This window comes from Salvelinus namaycush, chromosome 20, assembly GCF_016432855.1.
Source record: "Salvelinus namaycush isolate Seneca chromosome 20, SaNama_1.0, whole genome shotgun sequence".
NCBI lineage: Eukaryota > Metazoa > Chordata > Actinopteri > Salmoniformes > Salmonidae > Salvelinus > Salvelinus namaycush.
The window spans coordinates 39,269,008-39,295,008 of record NC_052326.1 but is presented as its reverse complement, the minus strand read 5'-3'; the positions used below and the strand labels follow the sequence as shown (position 1 = coordinate 39,295,008).

Sequence of the window (26,001 nt, the reverse complement as noted above, 5' to 3'; positions counted from 1 at the left end):
ATAGTGGTACAGCTATGTCCCCAGGCAAGATGGATGAACTCTTTTGCCACAGGTTCTAGCCCTAATTCCTCTCTAGGATTCTGTCTCTTTCTCTTCTCTGATGAATGAATGAGATGGGTCAAACCTAACTGGACTGTGGCTGTAGAGACATATTACCTTACTGGAACTCTGTTATCTTCCTCTTTTGTCTTTTATTGATTCTCAACCTTTCTCCGTCCCAACTTTTCTCCCTTCTTTCCAACTCCTTCCCAATAGCCTCTACACTCCCACTTAGTTTTTTTTGCTCATAATTCAACTCTTCTTTCCCTCTCTCCCTTTCCCTCTTTCCCTCTTTACCTCTCTCCCTCTGAGTGGTAGCTACAGGGAGTAGCTGTTGATGTGTGTTATAGATTCTGTGCTGGAGTAGGGACTAGTGTGGTCCTTGTGAGAACCATTCAGCCATACATGTGTTTCTTAAACGTAAGTTTTTAACCTGAGCACTGGTGGGCGTGGGAGAGAGGCTGGCACTCTATTGCTGCAGCTGCAGAGGGGGCGGTGTGTGTGAGATGGGAGCGAGCCTTACAGTCATTGGAGGGAGCAGATGGATGGAGAAAGAGAGACGCCAAGGAAACTCGGCTACAGCCAAGACTAGCTAACTTGTAGTAGCCACAATGTTATTTATCATCCCATATAACAGTGCCTGTCTTGACTGGAGTAGCCTAGAGAGGCTAGTTAGGCTAAACGAGGCCATATGCTGCGCTTATCCCTCAACTCCATTCAGTTAACACAACAGCCTACCTGTTGGTTGCCCGTTGTAGCCTACTTCTCCTCATTTTGCAAACTTTTAATTCCATCGTGCATTAGTGAACTCTAACTCTACTTGCTACACATTGAGCCGCTTCGATTGGCCAACATAAACAACAAGCTACACACATGAATGCTACTGGTCTTCTTATGGGGAGCATGGTGCACGTCATAAAAACTACATTGAAAAGTTTGTTTTATTTAATTAATACTTTGAAATATCTTGGTATATATTTCTATGTAACAATGTCACATGAATATTTTAGTTAGTTTAGAAAAAGCCTTTTCAGTGTTAAAAGAGGCCTACATATATTTTTTCTGTCAAAAATAAATACTCAGGCAAGTATTTGAAGACTAACGTCCATTCGGATATTCATATAACCGTGCACATCCCTAGCTAGAGCTAAATTAACATATTTTAAAGTACAGTTGTGTCCAGAAAAACTTTCACAAGGTCTGATGATGAGGTGTATGTTGCAGGGCAGCCTTCAATAAGGTTTCAGATCTAATAGATGATTCATCATGCATACATTTACTTTGTGCCTTTGGTTATTCACGACATGCTGTGGGTGGGTGTATGTACTGTATGTCTGTGGGTGTGTACGCTCAAGCAGTGTTTGTGTGTAGGCCTATATGTGATTAATTCACTGAATGTGCTTTTTTACAACCATTGTGCTGCTAGCCAGCTACCTCACTGTGATCCTCAAAAGCAGCGGCTTGAATTTTAATCGAAAAGCTAGAAGTAGTGTCCCTGGTCCTATTCATATCCACTAACTGTGCAAATTTCCCATTAGATGAGGACATGAACAAAGTGCTCTCGGCCATCTGAGTAGGACAACGCAGAATTGAGATGGAAATTGATGATATTCTGCCTCTTTGGATTGTATATTATGCTTGAAAAGTCATTCTCACTACCTCCCTCCTGCTTATTTTAGCACCGCCTGCAGTCCTATAAAAATCACTCATATTTAAAAATATTTAAAAAGGAAAATATCACTAAAAAACCTTTTCAAACCTCTTTCCAATTCCACTTTGCCTTTGTGGAAAGAGCTATACGAATTTACTGATTTAACGGTTATATTCACAGTGATGTTTCCTTTGGAGCATGAAGTAGGATGAAGTTATTTTTAGTACACTTCTTCTCCTCCTTAATCTCGGTTAACCCAGAACTAAAGTGTTGTGTAATTGGTCAGCTGCTCAATTAAGTTCTGGGTACATTTAACTCCATACACTCGTGGGAATTTGCTATATTGATAGGGCTAAATTGAAATGCTTCTTACAGAAGAAATATGGAAATGCATAACCATGGTAGCAATCAAATGTCACGTTCTTTCAAAATCGAACCCAGAAGCAGACCAGGACAAGGAGAGTAGGAAGAAGGTGAGTATTTATTTACAAGTGAATATGAAGGGGTAGAAATATCCAGGTGGCGTAGCGGGCAGCGGTGGTGAGTTGATGGGAGTGAATAGGTGGGTCCAAGGGAGTAGCGGAAACCGACGACGACCAGGCAGGAATGGGGTAAGTGATCCGGGTGAATAACTGAAGACAGAACAAACGGAGGTAAGTTTAAGGCAAGCAAGACGTACAAAACAACAAAACAAATTCTATCAAGCTGGAGGCTGATACGCTGGCACAACATACTGTTAATGGCTAACGATCCGGCAGGGAATGGATGTCAGGTCCGGGCTTATGAAGAGGAGAGATGATGATCAGGACCAGGTGTGCAGATAGCTGATGGGATACAGGTGCGGGTAATCTGAGATCTCCCAACTAGCTAAATCGCCCGGCAACCAGACAGGGTGCGTTCCAGGACACCGGAAAAAACACTCCAGAACAGAACACAGGCAAAAAACAGACTCAGGAAACGGGATTCGTGACATCAAAGGGAACAGTTTGAATATGGGAAAATTATTAGACTAAAGGTGAGAACAAAACACTTAATCTGACCCAAGACTGAATCCAAACATTATACTGTCAATTTAATGTGCATTTTACTTTTACTGTACTTTTTGCCACATTTGTTGATAACGAAATCTAAAAATACTCTGGATACAGTAACATGGTTCATTTGGGGTAGGTGCAACAAAAAAAATGACATGGGTTTGTGAGAGGACTAACTGTTGTCTCGAAGTGGCCACACACCTCTCCGAGTGTGCACAGTTCCTATGTATTTTCAATGCACTTTTATGACTCAAAGAAGAGACTTCAACCATAAGGTACTATTTTGAACTCTCCTAGCTGTGCTGTTGAGGAACTAGAGCAAGCAAACTTGTATTTGTTTTCTTTGGAACACAGCCCTGCATCCCCGCATCACAAAATTACTGTTGTTGTTTACGCATTCTAAAAACAATCTTACAGTGTTAGGCTTTCATAAGGCAATTCAGAGAATCAGATCAGAATTTTGGTGCACATAGAATAGAGACAGAAGTAGGGCTGGGCGATATGGCCTAAAAAAATTCTCTCTAAATAAGCTTTGTTCCACAATTAAAGATCAAGCATTTCAAACAGTCAGTAATAATCTAATGAATTCAGGACTTGTAAATTATACCTATACTAAATATAAGCCTTCAACCATAAGACGGGTGGTAATAATTGTATTTTATAAGTCTATATAAGTCTATGAAAATGACAATTTTGTTACAAATGTTACCAGATCCATGCACATCCACAAATGTTTGATTTATTGAACCTTTATTTAACCAGGCAAGTCAGTTACGAACAAATTCTTATTTACAATGACAGTCTACCCCGGCCAAACCCTCCCCTAACCCGGACGACGCTAGGCCAATTGTGCGCCGCCCTATGAGGTTCCCGATCACGGCCAGTTGTGATACAGCCCTGGATCTAATCTGTAGTCTGTAGTGACGCCACTAGCACTGCGATGCAGTGCCTTAAACTGCTCCGCCACTCAGTCCAACTTCTGGTAGCAGCCGTTATAGAAAATGAACACAGGTCTCATAAACAATCTCGCAAGCACAAGCCACTGCTAGTGAGTAGCCAGCTAATCATTATATTTAAAGTCGAGCCAACTTGGATCTATTTGCTTGCTAGTAAGGTAGAGCAGTTGAACTGGTTATGAATAGACCCTCCTGTCCATCTCCAACTGTTTGAATAACAGCCTGTTCACTTTGTTTACATGTTGAAATCAAGTAGCCTACCTGGATAAGAAGATGAGAACGAGTTGCCGATTCCTTATACAAATGCATATTTTTACGGTCACTGCACGTTTATAAACACAGACTACACAGCTAGCACATAACAGTCAGTGCTAAAATGTTGGTAGCAGTACCAGAATGGCAGAGTTGCAAAGAAAAATCCATATCTCAGACTTCCCAATAAAAGATTAAGATGGGCAAAAGAACACAGACACTGGACAGAGGAACTCTGCCTAGAAGGCCAGCATCCTGGAGTCGCCTCTTCACTGTTGACGTTGAGACTGGTGTTTTGCGGGTACTATTTAATGAAGCTGCCAGTTGAGGACTTGTGAGGCGTCTGTTTCTCAAACTAGACACTCTAATGTACTTGTCCTCTTGCTCAGTTGTGCACTGGGGCCATCCCACTCCTCTTTCTATTCTGGTTAAAGCCAGTTTGCAATGTTCTGTGAAGGGAGTAAGTAGTACACAGCGTTGTACGAGATCTTCAGTTTCTTAGCAATTTCTCGCATGGAATAGCCTTCCTTTCTCAGAACAAGAATAGACTGACGAGTTTCAGAAGAAAGTTCTTTGTTTCTGTCCATTTTGAGCCTGTAATCGAACCCACAAATGCTAATGCTCCAGATACTCAACTAATCTAAAGAAGGCCAGTTTTATTGCTTCTTTAATCAGAACAACTGTTTTCAGATGTGCTAACATAATTGCAAAAGGGTTTTCTAATGATCAATTAGCCTTTTAAAATGATAAACTTGGATTAGTCAACACAACGTGCCATTGGAACACAGGAGTGATGGTTGCTGATAATCGGCCTCTGTACTCCTATGTAGATATTCCATAAAAAATCTGCCGTTTCCAGCTACAATAGTAATTCTGTAAGGACCGACGCCGGACAGGAGAAGCAGGTACGGGGAGTCAGACATTTATTCGGGAACATACATAGAACAAGACAGGAACAGCGTCAGCACACGGGTAACACAGACATATGACAAACAATGCAGCAGTGGGGAACAGAGCTGGGGAACTGACAAATATAGGGGAGGTAATAAACAGGTGATTGAGTGAGTCCAGGTGAGTCCAATATCACTGAAGCGCGTGACGAGGGAAGGCAGGTGTGCATAAATGATGGTGGCAGGGGAGCGTAATGCAGGGCAGCCTGGCACCCTCGAGCGCCAGGGGGGGTAGAGCGGGAGCAGGCGTGACACATTTACAACATTAACAATGTCTACACTGTATTTCTGATCAATTTGATGTTATTTTAAATGGACAGAAAATGTGCTTTTCTTTCAAAAACAAGGACATTTCTTAGTGACCCCAAACTTTTGAACGATAGTGTACATTCAGATGTGTGTTCCCTGCCAAATGTCTTCACAATAGAAAAAACATAGGCTCATTCTGTTCAGAACAACCCAGCAATGGCGCCATGTCATCTTGTTACTGTATGGGAATGATATGGGAAAGTGAAGACTAACAGTTGTTTGGCTTGCTTGTATGAAATCAAAGCGGTATTTATTATAATCCTCAACAGCTCATCTTTCAAAATACACGAGTCGTCTTTATTTTCAGCGTTTACCTCACTCAGACAACACATTTGCAAAAGTTGCCCAGTTTGTGGGAGGGATGGGGGCAACTTGTTGTTGCGTGCGGTGTTCATGTTCAGAACCGCTGTCATTCAAAACCAATACTTTGCTGTGAAGCGTAGACCTTGAGCTTTGACGTCATGTACAGCCACTGTGTTCCAATTTTGGTGCTTATCTGTATCCAAATCTGCTATTTTGAACCTGTATATGTGTACAAGTGTAAAGCGTTAAGAGAAGGGATCAAGAAATGCTAGAATGAGGATTGGACCAGGAACGAGGCGCTCCACTCTCTCTCTTTGCAAATTACATGCTGAATGTCCCCTCCCCTTCTGACATTCCAAAGATGCTTACACCTGCAAAATCGTGATTTGTACAAATAAACAGTGAAGAAAAACCCAAACATTGGAAAAAATATGCTAACCATCCCATTCAATCCTGACAGATTCTACGTTACCAGTTATGTTTATGTCGATCTGTCCACGAGAGATGATTTTCTCCTTGATGCTGTACCTCCTGGGAGAGGAGAGAACCTTTATTTAGGAAGACCCATTGAGGTCAGAATACCTATTTTACAAGGATCACCACCCATAGATCATTGATAGTAATGTTTACTCATATTTCCATGTGTTACATTTACAGCTGTAGTGTCAGCTCAGGGGTCAACTGTAGTTATTGTCCACACTGTTCTGACATTCTTTGTACAATACACCTAAACACGTAAATAAAGCTATTGGTTAGGTAGCAGTTCAGAATATGGTAAAGATAGTTTCACTGTAATTGTAATTGCCTTTGTAGTCATAGCACTTAGCACATAGCAAACCCTAGCCTCTGCAGCCTGTCTGCCAGGCCTCTCTCTGTGCTCTCTGAGCTTTTAATGTGTCATGCTCTCTATTCAAACCTGCCTTAGTTGTTGGACACTGAACCTGTGTTGACACTGAGCTATAGGGATTCAGACAGCTAAAAGCTCTTTTGCCTCAGTGTGCTTTGTATTGTTAGGGGGAATATGTAGTCAGAAGCACTGTGAGTAAATGACAGCAGGGTTAATGGTGAGGCAGCTAGCTCATTGTGACTGAGTTAAATGGAGCCATTGGAGAAAGGGAAGACAGAAGAGAAATGTTGTCCAGCGTTGCTTTAGAGAAGTAATTAGTGTCTATGGGCTGTGAATGGGGGAAGGACAAGTGTGCCATAGCATCTAAATGGTTATTAAGAGCCACGTGGGAGGGAATGGAGACGTTTACAGGCAGTGTAGCAGCCACTACAGACTGGCCTGGGTTAGTCTGCTGCTACACGCTACAGTAGGTATTTTGAAGAGGTATGTTGGCCCTAATGGGACCACCTGGGGAATAAAGGTTATACAAAATTAAAAAGAACATACTTGGTTGGAATAACTCACTTTCTCTCGTATGCTGTAATTGACTCCAGCCAGCCTCTATCCTTTCCCAGGCCTCTGTGCCATTATCCTGTTATAGTGTTCCTCTGTGAAGAGCCCTCAGCTCTCTCACAGTGGTCGGGCAAACTAGCATCTGTTACTACTGTGTCTCTCTGTGTTCAGCTTAGGGTTGTCATTATACCAGTATCGCAATCACTGATTTTTCATGGCAAAAAGGAAAACACAAAGCAGACTAAACTCTTTGGTCCTGTAATATAAGTTTGTGCTATAGCTTGGAAAAGAAACATGTTATTCTGGGTGACAACATGAGGCTGTTTGTTTCCAACATTAGGACTGTTTTTCTCGGGAAATGTTTTCTTTTTTCCCCCCACGATACCTCAGAGTAACGCAATACTGGTACCATGACAACCCTAGAACTTCAGCTGTAGCTTTAGTACATGGGGGAGTGGAGACCATGGATAACACCAGGTGCAACTGGAGCATAGCAGTTAGGATTCCAGGCTAATTGATAACTGCAGCTAGAGGAGTAGTGCCTTCAGCAAGGATACTGCACCCTCACCCTATGTATCTCTCTCACACATCTTTCTCACTCTCCTCTTTCCCCACCTCTTCACCTTACTCTCTCCATTCCTTCCTCCATCGCTCTTACTCTCCGGCTTCACCACTCTCCCCTTCATGTCTCCTACAGTTCTGTTCTCCTAATGAGCTTTGATCTGTACTTTCTGCTATGGAGACCAGACTATTGTAGAAGAAGCAGGAAGCCACTGTTATGGAGAGCTAGTACGCCTCCATCTACCTACACACATTTCAGTCATTCACCCTAGTTATTGAATAGGATTCCTGTCTAAGACAGACATTCTTGCCTATGTAGTGGACATGAGTCGGTCTCGTGAGGTAACCCTGCCTTGGATGGTGTAGTGTCTGACATATGTTGTGATTCATATCACCTGACACCAGCCTCCTCTATATTCCACTCAGTTGTCAGGAGAATAATTGTATTATTTACCAGTCTCTACCAACGTTCTATAGCTTTTTAGCCTTTACACTTTCAATACACCTCTCTGGTGTTGTGCAAGTAATTCACTGTGTCAATCAGAAATCTATATTTCACATTTTTTATGGACTTTTTCTCTGCCAGGGAGACTGCCTAATGCAGAAAGTCAAAACGTTGCAGATGCAAATGAAAGGATAGAAAATGTTGTACAGATTTGAATATTCTAATCTCACTTTACAACATTAAGAGAAGGTTAACCTAACCTACTTCTTAGTCTTTCACATTTGCTGTACAGAAGAGAGAGGTGTACTGTGTCTCACTCTCAATGCAGTGTGTGTACTTTAGTTATGAAACACTAAATAAGTTACACAGAAACCCACTCCCGGGAATGTGATTAAAGGTTATTCAAGGCATGTGTGTGCTCGGCGAAGGCATTTTTCATGAGATGATATCTCACACCACGAGACCCCCGCAGGAACTCAGATCTGCATCATTTATCAGTAGTTTTTTTTTCTCTTTCTAAAGCTTTTTCATGATCCCCCTTTTCACTCTCTCTCTCTCTCTCTGTGTTTGATTCTTGTTTGTCTCTGGCTCTGAGTGTGTAGTTCTTACTTTTTATTCAGAGCTTTTATATTGCCCCGCAGTTGGATGAAACCAGTTGGATTTGAGATTAGTCATATTTATGCAGACATGGCATCTGTCTCTTGATACATTGTTGGGCTTGTATTCCATTTCTGTATCCTGGCATTGTATTGTGATAAAAGCTAGCTACATTAGCCTTGATGTAAGTCAATGAACAGAATGACTCATTTGTCTAACACTCATTCAAGTCGTGATGAATTCTACTGTACAACCCTTGAGTCCATGATATACAGGTAACTGCCAAAATAAAGAAAACACTTGAGTAAAAGAGGGATACAAAGTATATTGAAAGCAGGTGCTTCCACACAGTTGTGGTTCCTGACCTAATTAAGCAATTAACATCCCATCATGTTTAGGGTCATGTATAAAAATGCCCAGTTGCCCATCATTTCAGCTGCCATGGCTAGATTATGGGATCTGTGACTTTGAAAGAGGGGTCTCAAAGGAGCGTTTAAAGGGTGTGTGGGTGTGCCTCAGTCACCAGATCTCAACTAGAGGTCGACCGACTATGATTTTTCAATGCCGATACCGATTATTGGAGGACCAAAAAAGTCTCAAATTAATAATGAAACATGTTCAATTTGGTTTAAATAATGCAAAAACAAAGTTTTGGAGAAGAAAGTAAAAGTGCAATATTTGGCATGTAAAATAGCTAACATTTAAGTTCCTTGCTCAGAACATGAAATATGAATATGAAAGCTGGTGGTTCCTTTTAACATGAGTCTTCAATATTCCCAGGTAAGAAGTTTTAGGTTGTAGTTATTATAGGAATTATAGGACTATTTCTCTCTATACCATTTGTATTTCATATTCCTTTGACTATTGGATGTTCTTATAGGCACTATAGTATTGCCAGCCTAATCTCGGGAGTTGATGGGCTTGAAGTCATAAACAGTGCAATGCTTGAAGCACAGCGAAGAGCTGCTGGCAAATGCAGGAAAGTGCTGTTTGAATGAATGCTTACGAGCCTGCTGCTGCCTACCACCGCTCAGTCAGACTGCTCTATCAAATCATAGACTTAATTATAACATAATAACACACAGAAATACGAGCCTTAGGTCATTAATATGGTCAAATCCGGAAACTATAATTTCGAAAACAAAACGTTTATTCTTTCAGTGAAATACGGAACCGCTCCGTATTTTATCGAACTGGTGGCATCCATAAGTCTAAATATTCCTGTTACATTGCACAACCTTCAATGTTATGTCATAATTATGTACAATTCTGGCAAATTAATTATGGTCTTTGTTAGGAAGAAATGGTCTTCACACAGTTCTCAACGAGCCAGTCAGCCCAAACTGCTGCATATACCCTGACTCTGCTTGCACAGAATGCAAGAGACGTGACACAATTTCCCTAGTTAAAATAAATTCATGTTAGCAGGCAATATTAACTAAATATGCAGGTTTACAAATATATACTTGTGTATTGATTTTAATAAAGGCATTGATGTTTATGGTTAGGTACACATTGGTGCAACGACAGTGCTTTTTTCACAAATGCGCTTGTTAAATCACCCATTTGACGAGGTAGGCTGTGATTCGATGATAAATTAACAGGCACCGCATCGATTATATGCAACGCAGGACAAGCTAGATAACTACATATGGTTGATGATATTACTAGTTTAACTAGTGATTATGTTAAGATTGATTGAGTGTTTTTTATAAGATAAGTTTAATGCTAGCTAGCAACTTACCTTGGCTCCTTGCTGCACTCGCATAACAGGTAGTCAGCCTGCCACGCAGTCTCCTTGTGGAGTGCAATGTAATCAGCCATAATCGGTGTCCAAAAATGCTGATTGCCGATTGTTATGAAAACTTGAAATCGGCCCTAATTAATCAGCCATTCCGATTAATCGGTTGACCTCTAATCTCAACCCAATTGAACACTTATGGGAAATTCACATATGGGAGATCCTGAGACAGCATTTTCCACCACCATCAACAAAACACCAAATTATGGAATTTCTCATGGAAGAACGGTGACACATCCCTCCAATAGAGTTCTAGACAATTGTAGAATCTATGCCAATGTGCATTGAAGCTGTTCTGGTGGAACGTGGTGGCCCAACACCTTAAGACACTTTAAGTTGGTGCTTCCTTTATTTAGGCAGTTACCTGTACATGGACACACAATACTGCATGCAGTACACTATTGTCAGTCAGTCATGGTCAGTGGAGCATAATGGATTCACTCAGATGTACTGTCTCCAGTCGGTGTTGGCACTGCATGGTCAAGGTGATGGAGGGAGAACTGGAGAGGTGGTTGGTTAGCTGGCATGAGTATGGGGCTGAAAGATACTCTCCCAGGCTGTGGATCATTCTACTACTAGGAGACTCAGGAAGGGAATGTGCCTCACAGTTAGCAACCCCTCACCTCATCTTTCACAATGGGAATGCAGTACTAATAGAACTGCTGATTGTTATGGCTAGTGTCTAACTACCTACCTATCCTCAGACAGAGAGAGTTTGTAATATTGTCTGTTTCTCTGTGTTTACATCTTTGAAGCAACCATTACATGATGTTGCTGTTGTTGTGGATGAGAACATGCAGAATGGCTCCACAGATCAGACTGCCTTCAGGAAGCTAGTTTTGTCCTAGAATGCAACAGAGCATGTGCCAACGTGTGTGTCGGCTCCTTCTCTCTCTTCACTCTTTTCCTGATCTCTCTCTGTGTCTCTCACTCTCTCAGTCTCTCTCACTCTCGCTCTCTCTCACACATACACACACCTTCTCGCTTTCCTGTATCCCCTCTCCCCACATCACCCTTGTTTCTTGCCCTTTATCTCTCCTCCTCCCTCCTCTCTCTCTGATGGTGGTGCTGCGGTGGTCACTGAACCAAGGCAAACCAAGCCGTGGCAGAACAGAACAGAGAGGAGGCAGACTACCTGCTCTGTTTAAACCCTGTTCCCCCGTATGGTCAGAGGGCCAGTTAAAGGGAGGTTCCATTCAAAATACAACCTTGACTCTAATGTCAATGTTCTCTATGGAAGGAGTCTCCAGGCCAGTTAAAAGGGGGGGGTCTATACAACCCAGTCAGACAGGGAGCTCTCTCTCTCTCAGGGTAAGGGACTGAGTTATTCTCAGCTCCCTGGAGAGAGGGGAGACGTATTCACCTGTCTGAGAATGAGGCAGCCATTGCGGCCGTGCTGCAATGGGCATTTCCAATCACACTCTGTGGCTCAGACACACACGGCTCCCAGCGAGGATAGCAGCTCAACACCCGTCGTTTATAACCCATTGTGTCATTGGTGTGTGTTTGTGTATGTCTTTCACTGATGATGTGAATTGTCAACCAAATAAAATCAAATAACATTTTCTTTGTCTCATGCTTTGTGAACAACAGGTGTAGACTAACAGTGAAATGCTAACTGACGATTCCTTTTCCAACAATGCAGAGTTAAGATGAAACATTTAATAAAACATTGAAATAGTGACACGAGGAATGAATACACAAGTGAATAACGAATAACAGTAAGGAGTAAAAGTAACATGGCTATATGCAGGGAGTACCAGTACCGAGTCAATGTGAAGGGGTACGAAGTAGCTTTTAACATATAGGTGGGGGTAAAGTGACTAGTCAACAGGATAGATAATAGACAGTAGCAGCAGTGATGTGGTGAGGGTGTGTGGCGTCAGTATGCACATATGCGTGTGTGGGCGTGTGTGTGTGCGTGTGTGTGTGTGTGTGCGTATGTGCGTGCGTGCGTGCGTGTGTGTGTGTGCGCTTGTTGGGATGTCAGGGTGTGTGCATAGAGTCAGTGCAGGTAGCCATTTGATTAGCTATTTAGCAGTCTTCTTTAATTGTCAATCAATCCATCACATTTATTCATAGAGCTCTTTTTACAACAGCAGTTGTCACAAAGTGCTTATACAGAAACTGAGCCTAAAACCCAGTGAGCAAGCAAGCAATGCAGATGTAGAAGCACAGTACCTAGAAAAAAAATACCTAGAAAGGAAGGAACCTAGGAAGAAACCTAGAGAAGAACCAGGCTCTGAGGGGTGGACTAGGGACGGGGACAGCCAGAAGTCGTCAGGCCAGGTAGTCCTGAGGCATGGACTACCTAGGCCTCCGGGAGGGGAGAGAGAGATGGGGAATTAGAGGGAGCAAATCTAAGTTCACACAGGACACCAGCTAAGACAGGAGAATTACACCAGATATAAAAGACTGACCCTAGCCCCCCGGTACATAGACTTGCATCATAGATACTGGAGACTGAGACAGAGGGGGAAGGGGGACACTGGCCCCATCCAAAGTTACTCCCGGACCGGGACAACCAGGCAGCATATAACTCCACCCACTTTAGCAAAGCACAGGCCCCACACCAGTATAGGGATATCAATTTACTACCCTGAGAAAAGGCCAAGTATAGCCCACAAAGATCTCCCCACTGCACGAGCCCGAGGACAGGAAGGGTCGAAGGGCGCGAGGAAGAGTCTTATGGCTTGGGGGTAGAAGCTGTTCAGGGTCCTGTTGGTTCCAGCTGAGAGAAAAGTCTATGACTCGGGTGGTTGTAGTCTATACCGCCTGGTGTAGAGGTCCTTGATGGCAGGGAGCTCGGCCTCAGTGATGTACTGGACCATACTCACCACCCTCTAGTAACTTGCGGTCGGATGCCTTGCAACCCCTTCTATCTACCTGCACTTATTTCCTGTAGAAGAGACTCCGAGGTGCTCGCTGGAAGTGAACACTAATTATTAAAAATGAATTCCCCCGGCTCCGCACGCTGTAAGCTGACACAGGATAGGAGGATCCATCTTGGGTATTGCTGGTCAGATCAGATCAGCCAATTGTGGAGCTGTGATTGGTCCATCCATCTCTGTCCTGGGTGTCACACACACACACACACACACACACACACACACACACACACACACACACACACACACACACACACACACACACACACACATACACACACACACACACAGTCTCTGTCCTGGCTGGGTTCCTCTATCCTCTCCTGACAGATGTGCCAATATGGCTGTCGGCCGCCCAGGTTCTGGTGTGTGAGGTGAGGTGAAGACAGAGACCTCCTAATTCTCCATGATGTATCACCCTGGCAGGAACTAATTTGTGTGCAGAATCTCCAAATCATCTTCCGTCTCTGCCTGCCTGCCTTTGACAGTCTGTGTCCTCTCTCTCTGGATGCAGTAAATATATTAGGGGTGTAAATACATGGGGGATTTGTGTGTGACAACGCTGAGCTTTTTTTGGTGTCTGATTGATTGATTGCAGTGTTGCAATGAGAGCATATTGAGATGAATATGCTGGGCCAGTGCTGCCTAGACGAGCATCCAGTATTGTAGATCACCTCATATGTGGGTAACTAGCCTATCTTAACACTGGCTGGCTGAAAACTCCAGTTCAGCCTAAAATAATCTGTCAATAAAACTGAAACATTACTTGAGGAATAAGCTTGTTATATGTGGATAGTGAGTCGATTTGCTGTTTTACTTTACTGGCTATATAGAGTATTGAGACGGCAGCCTCTATATTTTTGAAGTGGTTCTGGAGCATTGACGTGTCAGTGGCTGACTAGCTGTTGGTGCCATGCCATTACTCCAGTCTAACAGATGAGGACATGCCTGGCCTGATGGGATGGGTAATAAGGAGAATGTGGCTCAGATTGCCAGCCTACGGTGATGATGATGGGATGGTAATGGCCCGATGGATGGTAACACTGTGATTGTCAGCCTGAGCACACAGGTTCACTCTGATCTAATGTTGTTATGCTGTCTGAACTGCAGGGGTCAGATGAAATATATGCAATAACATTTGATACCTTATTGTGGTTATAAGAGGCCTAAGGAGGAGCATTAAGATAACGGAGATGTCATCATCATAAGAAATGTGTCATAAGTCCTGTATCATGGCGCCGAAGAAGACGGCTGACGTTTTACGTGCTCCTAACCAAATGTGTTTTTTGTCCGTTTTTTTGCCTTGTTTGTAACTTATTTTTTTACTTTTTCTGTACATAATGTTGTTGCTGCCGTCTCTTATGACCAAAAATAACTTCTGGACATCAGAACAGCGATTACTCACCACTAACTGGCAAAAGCTTTTTTTTCCTTTAACGAGCCCGACGAGCCCGACGTGAAGGACATACTGCTTTCCCTGGAACAGGCCCAAATCCCTGTCATTTGAGTGAAGAGAAGACGGAGAAAAAGAGGACGGAGGTCGGGCTGCCTTCTGAGAATTTGTAGGCATCGAATAAACCCCCTCTGCCTTCCATTCTACTAGCTTACATGCAATCATTGGAAAATAAAATCGACAACCTACGAGGAAGATTAAACTACCAACGAGACATTAAAAACTATAATAGCTTATGCTTCACGGAGTCGTGGCTGAACGACGACATTATCAACATACAGCTGGATGGTTATACACTGTATCAGCAGGATAGAACAGCGGCAACTGGTTTTACAAAGGGGGGCGGACAATGTATATTTGGAAACAACAGCTGGTGCACGATATCTAAGGAAGTCTCAAGGTTTTGCTCGCTTGAGGTGGAGTTTCTCATGATAAGCTGTAGACCACACTATCTACCTAGAGAGTTTTCATCTGTATTTTTCATAGCTGTCTACCACCACAGACCGATGCTGGTACTAAGACCGCGGGATTCAACCCTGGAAGCTTATAAGAAATCCCGCTATGCCCTCCGACTAACCATCAAACAGGCAAAGCATCAATACAGGACTAAGATCGATTCGTACTACACCAGCTCCGATGCTGGTCGGATGTGGCAGGGCTTGCAAACCATTACAGACTACAAAGGGAAGCACAGCCAAGAGCTGCCCAGTGACACGAGCCTAACAGACGAGCTAAACTACTTCTATGCTCGCTTCGAGGCAAATAACACTGAAACATGCATGAGAGCACCAGCTGTTCCGGACGACTGTGTGATCACGCTCTCTGCAGCCGATGTGAGTAAGACCTTTAAACAGGTCAACATTCACAAGGCCGCAGGGCCAGACGCATCACCAACAAACTAACATGGTTGAAGCACATCAAGACAGTCGTGAAGAGGGCACAACAAAACCTATTCCACCTCAGGAGACTGAAAAGATTTGGCATGGGTCCTCAGATCCTCAAAAGGTTCTACAGCTGCACCATTGAGAAAATGGTGACTGGTTGCATCACTGCCTGGTATGGCAACTGCTCGGCCTCAGGCCGCAAGGCACTACAGAGGGTGGTGCGTGCTGCCCAGTACATCACTGAGGCCAAGCTTCCTGCCATCGAGGACATCTATACCATGCGGTGTCAGAGGAAGGCCCTAAATATTGTCAAAGATTCCAGCCACCATAGTCATAGACTGTTCTCTCTGCTACCACACGGCAAGTGGTACCGGAGCGCCAAGTCTAGGTCCAAGAGGCTTCTAAACAGCTTCTACCCCCAAGCCATAAGACTCCTGAACATCTAATCAAATGGCTACCCAGACTATTTGCATTGCCCACCCCCCCACCCCCTCTTTTACGCCGCTGCTACTCTCTGTTTTTATCTATGCATAGTCACTTTAATAACTCTACCTTACCTACATGTACACATTAACTCAATTACCTCAACTAACTGCTGCCCCCGCACATTGACTCTGTACCGGTACGCCCTCTATATAGTCTCACTATTGTTATTTTACTGCTGCGCTTTAATTACTTGTTCCTTTATTTTCTTATTCGTATTTTTTAAACTGCATTGTTGGTTAAGGGCTTGTAAGTAAGCATTTCACTGTAAGGTCTTCAACTGTTATATTCGGCGCATGTGACTAATACAATGTTATTATATTTTATTTCATAATGCTGTCATAAGGGTGGCATAGGCTAACTCTTTATGGATCATTAGGTCAGCGTCCTCACACACAAATCCCCCATGTATTTACATTCCTAATATATTTACTGCATCCAGAGAGAGAGGACACAGACCTTCAACACCTGCAAAATGTGGAACTTGTTGAATCCCTGTTGATCATCAGAGTCACCTTCATACCTCAACCTCCATCACAGCTGCTAATGTACAATACTGGAGTACTTGTCTGCAGAATGGCAGTGACTATAATAAAGTGATTGGAGGTGTCATCTGTAGCTTTAACAGGTACTGTAGATATTTATCGACACAGATGGCAGTGTTGTTAGTAAGGCGTTTCCTTGGTGGGATTTAGTTTAGGATGACGGCTTCCTGGCCTGTATCTTCATCCCACTCCTTGATTCCTTTCTCTGTTCATTATACTCATTTTTCCTTACCCTGTTATCTCTGGATAAGTGAATTACGCCGGTAACTATAGATTTGTGGTTCGGAATTAGCAGGATGCTCCGTGTGTAAACTTGAAGCAGCTATTGTTGTCCACGCTTACCTTGCAGGACCAGAGTAGGAGTGCTAATCAGGTAGCGGTTTTCCTTTTAGATCATATTGAAGAAGATTGTTATGGATAGGGAGGACCTGATCCTAGATGAGCACCTTGAGACACTTGATAAATACAGGCCCTGGACAACAGGCTATAGTCCACAGCATGTAAAGACTGGAGGAGAACTCAGATCTGTTCTTAAGTCAATGTTTCGGGGCACTGTCGTTTGTACTGATGGAGAGCTTGCGGGCTGTACTGAGATGAAATGTGATGACTCATTGTAATAAGATGATTTCTCTCATTTGTTATGATTACAGTATAGCTCTTCTTATTTTTCTCTTTTGGGGAATCTGTTTTCTATTTAATTATGTAATCCCCTCCCACACCTTCGTTCTCCTCCTTCTCCTCCCCCAGATTTTAGAAACTCTTCTCATACCTCGTTCTTAATGCAGCCCTTATCTGGATTCAGAGCAGGATGTATGTGTACACATCATGGGTTTGTGTGTATACATCATGGGTTTGTGTGTATACATCATAGGTTTGTGAGTAGACGTCATGGGTTTATGTGTATACATCATAGGTTTGTGTGTAGGTCAACATCCAGGGCTCTACAGTGAGACCATTTTACTCGCGCCTAAATATTTTGCTGTGCAACCTGGAATTTAAATTTAGGCGCACCAGTGCACCTAGAAACATGAAGGATTCTAGCTTTAATACCTGAAATATTTTTCATTGTGCTACATTTCTTTGTGTGCGCCTACATTTCTGATCTTAGGTGCATACGTGCTCCTTGTAAAAAAGGTCAGCGTAGAGCCCTGACATATTTGGGGTGGAGTGGGGAATGGATGGGGCTGGACAGGGGCAGCAGGGTTTAGACTGGACTGGGTAGCTGTAGTAATCATCCAGGGATGTGGTTTATGCTTGTCTGTGATTTGTGGCCTAATTAGCTGTTTTGAGGCACCCCAGGCTGTTTCCTTTCTGCTTATGCTGCCCACTCTTATCCTCTCCTCCTGTCCTCACCTCCTCCCGGTTTCCTCCTATTCCCCCGTCATCCGACGCACGCACGCACGCACGCACGCACGCACGCACGCACGCACGCACGCACACACACACACACACACACCTCTACTGGCCAGCCTCCAAATGACTGGCTGCTGGAGTAAATAAACACACTGCTGATTTGTTTGCTTGTGTGTGTGTGTGTGTGTGTCTTCAAACACAGTTCTCCTCACCTTCCATCACTGATGACCTTGTTGTTTTTCCCTGTCTTCCTGTCCTGTCTCTTACCCTCCTCCTTCTGTCACTTGTCCCCAAATACCATGACCACCTGCTGCATGTGTGCATTTGCGTGTGTGTGCGTGTTTTTGTGCGTATGTGTCTGGATTATAATGGAATGGAATGGCTGCTAAGCCTGTGTGAGGAAATGCGATTGTCATAGTTCTGAATAGAGTTCCATCAATCCTAGAACCCTCTTTGTCTACCTGTTCATTTTTTGGCTGGCCTGGTCGGTTTTCACTGAGCCCAGCTCTGCTTTGTGATGAGAGACACGGCTCAAATCAGTTACAGTATCGGCCAGACTGACTCTTATCCAATCAGTTAACTCATACCTTGCGGACTCTCATATCCAATCAGAGAGTTAACTCACCTAGTGAGACTCCGGGCAAGCTGTGGAGACAGCTGACATTCTAGTTGAGGGATGATTTCAGAGACGATTGTCTGGACAGGAGAATCTGCTTCATATGCCTGGCCTGGTGTGTCACTCCCTACCTATGTGTCACTGTGTGTGTGTGTTGCTGTGTGTGTGTCTCCTGTGTCCCGTGGCCCTCTCTCCAGTGTTATCGCTGTGTCCCCAGGGCAGGGGCCCCTGCTGCAGGCATGCATCAATGCTCACACCAACTCTCTCTGAGTGGCAGGTGCTCCACGTTAATATTCACACTGGCGCTGCAGAAAGCACACCTCAGTGGCAGACAGACAGACGGCGAGAGAGGAAAAGGAGGGGAGGTTAGGGTGGGTGGGAGAGGGGATAAGGAGGTGTAGAGAGAAATGTGAATGTAGCAAATGGAGAGATAAATGGAGTGTGAGGAGAAGGTGGGAGAAAGTGAGGGATGCACAGAGAGATAACGGCTGAAAAATCTAGATATTAGAGAGCTAAAAAAACGAAGGGATGAGGGAATGTAGAGGGATTGAGAGAAAGGAAGAGACAGGTGGATATGGGAAGGGATAGAGAGCTAGTCACACATTTGCCCTCTCCTGGTTCATTCGCTACCACATACGTGCACAGTTAGAGAACAACCAATATTCGGTCGAGCCGATACCTTTGGCACAGCCGATATCCCCTATGAAGTGTGAGCGCAGAAGACGGTGACATTCACTCATTCATTACTAGTTGTTCTCAAGGATCCTCTGGCTGGTCTGCATCTTGTTAGCTACCCATTCATGCTACATATAATTTAGCTGCAAGCACACTTAAATAATGAGACTCAAACAGATTGAAAGTCTTCATTCATTTACTATTCAGTAAAAGAATGTCCATAACAGGTAGCTAGCAAAATAGGTTATATTCAGTCATAGAAAGCTAACCTTGCTAGCTTACAGCTGAAGCTAAGGTCAGTTCACTACCGTAGAACTTTATTTGTGATAATATGCCAACCATAACGCAAAGCTTGCCGATTTCAAAGCTGATTGTCTTAAAAAACGTCCACTGGGCTAAATGACTCATCTTTGTCTTTGTTGATGAAATGTTTGCATGTAATGTGAGTGATTTGTGGTTGTGAGTGACTGGTCTGCACAAGTCTTAAAGAGACGGCACACCTTTTTTGATAAAGGAAGAGATGAGGCTGCTTCTGTGTGAATGTTGTTGATCAGTAGGCTAGTATCTAAGTCCTAAATGGGAGGGCAACAGATTGTTTGTCATCTGTAGCGCAATAGGCTCCACTGAAACCAGCCAAAACAACAACTCAGTCAGCTCAATAAATCAATGCATGTACACAGTCCTACTGAATATGCATTCACCTGTATTGTGGAGTAGGCCTATGCCATCTTGATTTACCCAGTTTATCAAGAGATGAACCATTCAATTTAAATGTATGACTAAAACATTTGATTCATTAAAGCGTACATGGCTGTCTCTCTGAAAAGTTGTTATCAAAATGTTCAAGTTTAATGATCAGCATAAAATATCGGCCTCCTTGACCCCAAAAAGTGGGCCAACAAAATTCCATATCAGTCATTCTCTACACACAGTAGCATGGGAATGGATTGCTGTAGTATTCAGGCTGGTTGGATTATTCTCTCTGCCTCCCCCCTCCAACCCAATTCCAGTGACCAAAGTCCCTCAAACATATTCAAATGCAAACCTCTCTCTAATTATATCACTGTATGTGCTAATGTGGGAGCAGCACAGACAGAGGAACGGAACATAACTATAGATCTTTGTCTCAACATACATTTTCCCTTTGTAAACAGAGTAAAAAACAACCCACTGATGAAACACTTGTCAATCATTTTTTCTCTCACTTTTTATGGTAATATTACCAAAAGAATAACCCACTTTTATAGTCTACAATCCATCACGCTTCAGGATAGCTTCAGGATATTTGCTTGTGAACACTTAGGTAAGGTTGGCTAGCTGCTTGGTTTCCCTGTTGAAACATGCTCTTTGTTTTTGAGAAACAGTTCCCCTTGGACAGTAGAGTTGCTAATCAGCGTCTCACTTCGCGGCTCCATCTCTCACTCTCTCTCTCACACACATGCACACACACACACACACACTCACACGCACGCACGCACGCACGCACGCACGCACGCACGCACGCACGCACGCACGCACGCACGCACGCACGCACGCACGCACGCACGCACGCACGCACGCACGCACACACACACACACACACACACACACACACACACACACACACACACACACACACACACACACACACACACACACACACACACACACACACACACACACACACACACGCAGGAGGCAGGAGATCTGTGTTCTGCTTCACAGCATTCACCTCCCCACTTTTTACAATTAGCAAGAGCTTCCCTTACACTGATATGCAATATGTGCCTGTCTAGTAGCCAAGTCTAGGCCCTATACTGTTAAACTAACTAACATTGTGCAAACAGTGGCTGATGGCTGATAACACAATGGGTATCAGTAGGGGGGGTCCTGATTGCCTGTGCCCAGTGTTTTTATTGAAATATGGTGCCGTTTGTCTGCAGTAGCCTTTACACCTTGGCATAAGCAATGTAATTCAGACTGCACTTCTGTGTACTCTACATAGTACTGCCTAGTCATACATACAAACAGACCGTTATACCCATAAACCTTTACTTTATGAAATCACAAGTTGAACCAGACACATTGTTTATCTCCTGGGGTTCTGAGGCGACAGGTCCTGGATGGACAGAGGAAAGGAGAGGATCATTGTGGGTCTGCTGGCTGACTGAACCTGGCCAGGTGTTGATAGATAGGATATAAAGCCTCATGTCAGAGCAACAAAAGGCTGCTTTAAAGTGGATGGATGGATTATTCATGAAGCCAGAACATTGCCTGGATTAAATATAGCAGTAACAGTAGACACATGGGTCTCATATACCCTGAAGGAGACAGGATAGGGACCAGGAGACATTTACTCTACATGTACAGACACATGGGTCTAGTCTAGTTCCTCAGACCAAGCTAAGCCAGAACATTATAGCCTTGAGGAGATAGTGGCTCAGTCACAGTAACAGGAGACATTTACCGTAGACAGACATATGGGTTTAGTCTACTTGAGCTCAAGCTAAGCCAGAGCATAGCCTTCAGGTGACTGAGGGAACAGTAGACTTTATGCGCATTGGTAAAGTAGTTCTAACCAAGCTGTTCTGTATGGATCTCCTGAAGTAATTTAATATTTCCCCCACTGGGCCATTTCTTTCACCACATCTATAGCCACATTTCTGTTTCAGCTCAACCTGCTCTACCTGAAGCCATTTTATTGGCTTTTTGACATACAGTAATTTAGGGTGTCCAATCAAAAACTCATCTTTTGACCAATGGGTAAAATAGTATGTTCATTGTGTAGATACTCCTCTATGAAAACCAATGGTACAAACCTCATGTCTGTATCATAATCCATTCAACACTTATTGAAGTTGTTACCCTTGAAGGATGGTCAAAATTAGAGCGACTAAATCTCTGGAGATGAAAAAAGGAATGGTTTCCCAGGAGGACCACATTTGCAGGAAGTGTTGTAGCTTAGAACTGCCATTGGTTTAATACGTCTCATAAACGTCCTCTACGATTGCTTTACAAATGTTACTTTTTTCATACATTTTATAAGCCCTGTAATATAGGCAACTGGTTCATTTTTATTGTACCCTTGTAGACAAAACTTGCAATATTCACAGTTTGAGACACTGTCAGTTTGTCTAAGGGTGCTAATAAATCCTGAAACCATTTGAAGAGTGTTGACGAATAATCTTGTTCGCTAGCTAGCTACTCGATTTGATTCTGGGGGCAGAACTAACCAAAAAAGTGATTTATTGATGTTGATGTTAAGTCTGTCTTGAGAGACTAAATGAATATGGCCTCCTAGTCGAACACCCCTGAACACATTAGAAGGGATCTTCTACACGTCAAAGGGATCTCCACATCTTTAAAGTGATAAACACATCATTAAGGGGATCTCCACATTGACAGACATTCCTCTTCTCTGTGCTCCTCTGTGTATATCACAGGATTTCTCTGCTCCTCCGTGCATATCACAGGATTTCTCTGTGCTCCTCCGTGCATATCACAGGATTTCTCTGTGCTCCTCCGTGCATATCACAGGATTTATCTGTGCTCCTCCGTGCATATCACAGGAGTTATCTGTGCTCCTCCGTGCATATCACAGGATTTCTCTGTGCTCCTCCGTGCATATCACAGGATTTATCTGTGCTCCTCCGTGCATATCACAGGATTTCTCTGTGCTCCTCCGTGCATATCACAGGATTTCTTCGTGCTCCTCCGTGCATATCACAGGATTTCTTTGTGCTCCTCTGTGCATATCACAGGATTTATCTGTGCTCCTCCACTCCTCTGTGTATATCACAGGATTTCTTAGTGCTCCTCCGTGCATATCACAGGATTTCTCTGTGCTCCTCCACTCCTCAATGCATATCACAAGATATCTCTGTGCTCCTCCGTGCATATCACAGGATATCTCTGCTCCTCCGTGCATATCACAGGATTTCTCTGTGCTCCTCCGTGCATATCACAGGATTTATCTGTGCTCCTCCGTGCATATCACAGGAGTTATCTGTGCTCCTCCGTGCATATCACAGGATTTCTCTGTGCTCCTCCGTGCATATCACAGGATTTATCTGTGCTCCTCCGTGCATATCACAGGATTTCTCTGTGCTCCTCCGTGCATATCACAGGATTTCTTCGTGCTCCTCCGTGCATATCACAGGATTTCTTTGTGCTCCTCTGTGCATATCACAGGATTTATCTGTGCTCCTCCACTCCTCCGTGTATATCACAGGATTTCTTAGTGCTCCTCCGTGCATATCACAGGATTTCTCTGTGCTCCTCCACTCCTCAATGCATATCACAAGATATCTCTGTGCTCCTCCGTGCATATCACAGGATATCTCTGTGCACCTCCGTGCATATCACAGGATATCTCTGTGCTCCTCAATGCATATCACATGATTTCTCTGTACTCCTCCGTGCATATCACAGGATATCTTATCAATCATGAGAGGCCTTATTGGGAATACACATTCCTACAGTCCGCTGTAGTCCACTAAATAATTACTTTCTTCTCATACATAAAGTGCTTTAACCTAACATAAATTTTTATATGTAAAGCAATCTATTCATACTAAGATAATATAATGATATGAAACAGTAATTTAAAATCAGTACCCCTTTTTAAACTATATTTCTTAATGTTTCAACGTTTTATACAATAGGCAATAACATTCGAAATTTAGTTTTTTACCTTTTTTCTCCTCCTTCGTCTGTGATAGTAAAGTGTAATAGCAGAAACTGAGATACGTGAATCCAAACTTCCCTTCCCTTAACCTTCACCTCCATGTCGTTCACCAGTAGGATTGTATGGGGTCCGGTCCACCTGGGTTCGAGGCTTGCTGGCTGATGGACCTTCAGGTACACGTCTTCCCCAGGGAGCAGTGAGTGTGTAGCTTCCAGTAGGCCCCTCTCACCTGGGAAGACACAGACCTAGATACCAGAGTGACTTGTTTAGCAGTTCCAGAGTCTATCTCCTATCACCTCGAGATCACACTCTTCCGTCTGAGATATCGGTGCCCCTGGCAATCTTATGGGTCTGCCCATAGCTATCTCAAAGGGGGATTTGCTGCTGCCCTGATGGCCATCAGAACAGCGGGTAGATAATCTACCCAGGAGCCCTGCTCCATTAACACCATGGAAAGTTTTTTCCTTCAGATTCCTGTTTGTCCTCTCCACGACCCCAGATGCCTGCCGGTGATATGGGGTGTGAAAATATTGTTAGATCTTTAGAGCGCGACACACTGCCCCTATCAGTGCTCCAGTAAAATGTGCACCATGATCAGAGTCTAGGGATTGGGGAACTTCCCATCTGAGGATGATGCCCTTTAGCAGAGCTGCCGCTACATTCTTTGCTGTCGCGTTAGACATAGGAAATACCTCGACCCACTTAGTGAAGGTGTTTACACACTCCGGCACATTTATTTAAATGACTCCTTGGCAATGGCCCGATTTAAAAGTCTCTCTTTATGTAGTGTTGTGTTGTCTCTTTTTGTGATGTGTGTTTTGTCCTATATTTATTTCTATATACTGTATATATATATATATATATATATATATATATATAAAACATTTTTTTGGGGGGGGTGGATCAGCTTTATAATGCAGAAAGAATGTTGCTTCCATCAATTTAATAGTCTGCATCATTTCCAATCCCCCGTATATTTTTGGGGTAAATATATATATCCATATACATACACGCATGCATACATACATATACACATATATACATACACATACCTATATAGACATACATACTTTTTTTTGAATATACCTTTATATTTCCCTCGCAAACCCTACCAGCCTTCCCCCAATTGGAGTAAACCAATAATCACTTAGGCTTCTAGCTTCAGTTTATATATCTTATACACATTTTACAATCTATTTTACAATAGTTATATTTTGTTTGTTTTTACTCCTTCCTCTATTTCTCATGTCCATCCAGTTTGATTTCTATTTGTAACTGTGCTATTTCACAAAAGCTCTGAACCTATATACATTTTACAGACCCCGTATGTTTTACATTGGTTATCTTGTTATTGGTCCCACCCTTCAGCTTCATTCAACCCCTCCCATCTATCTCTTAACACCCTCCATTTTGGATTTCTATTTGCCATATATTTTTCAACTGTGCTGTGATGCTTCACAAAAGTACTGAAACTTTCTATTCTCATAGCTTCTACAGATTGTAAATTAAAAATATATTTTTTTGCTAAAATAATTATTATATTATTGATTGATTGACTATGGCTTTTCAAATCACCCAGTATTGCTATCTGCAGCGTTAGTTCGAGGCAAATGTTGCAATTCTTCAGCCATTCCTGGACCTGTGACCAAAAACGAGCTACAAATGGACAATACCAAAATAAATGATCTAATGACTCTGCCTCCTCACAGCAGAATCTGCAGAGCTGGGAATATTGTATCCCCCATATATACATGTATAACATTCTATTGGTTGCAATAATTTTGTATAGTAATTTAAATTGAAAGATTAAAAGTTTTGAATCCGGCGTTGTTTTGTGTATCAACTCATAAACCATGTGCCGTGGAATGGGTACATCGAAAATCTCTTCCAACTACTTTGCAATCTATATGGCACAGCTGTCAGTTTTTTGGTCCTTAAATGAAATTGGTATATGTTTTTATTTAACACACTTTTCTTTAACCATTTATGTTCTTTAATACAGGGCCGACATAGAAGTTCCTCACTTTTTTCCCCTTCTACTTGCCTCTATATATATTGTTTAATCCCAGCCCCTGTCCCTGCAGGAGGCCTTCTTCATTTTGGTTGGCCGTAATTGTAAATAAGAATTTATTCTTAACTAA

General features: G+C 43.0%; 1 protein-coding gene across 1 annotated transcript in view; it reads left to right on the top strand.

Moving 5' to 3' along the window:
- LOC120064806 (receptor-type tyrosine-protein phosphatase gamma-like) overlaps nucleotides 1-26,001 on the top strand; it is a 178,832-nt gene that overhangs the window by 19,532 nt on the left and 133,299 nt on the right. The window lies entirely within an intron of this gene.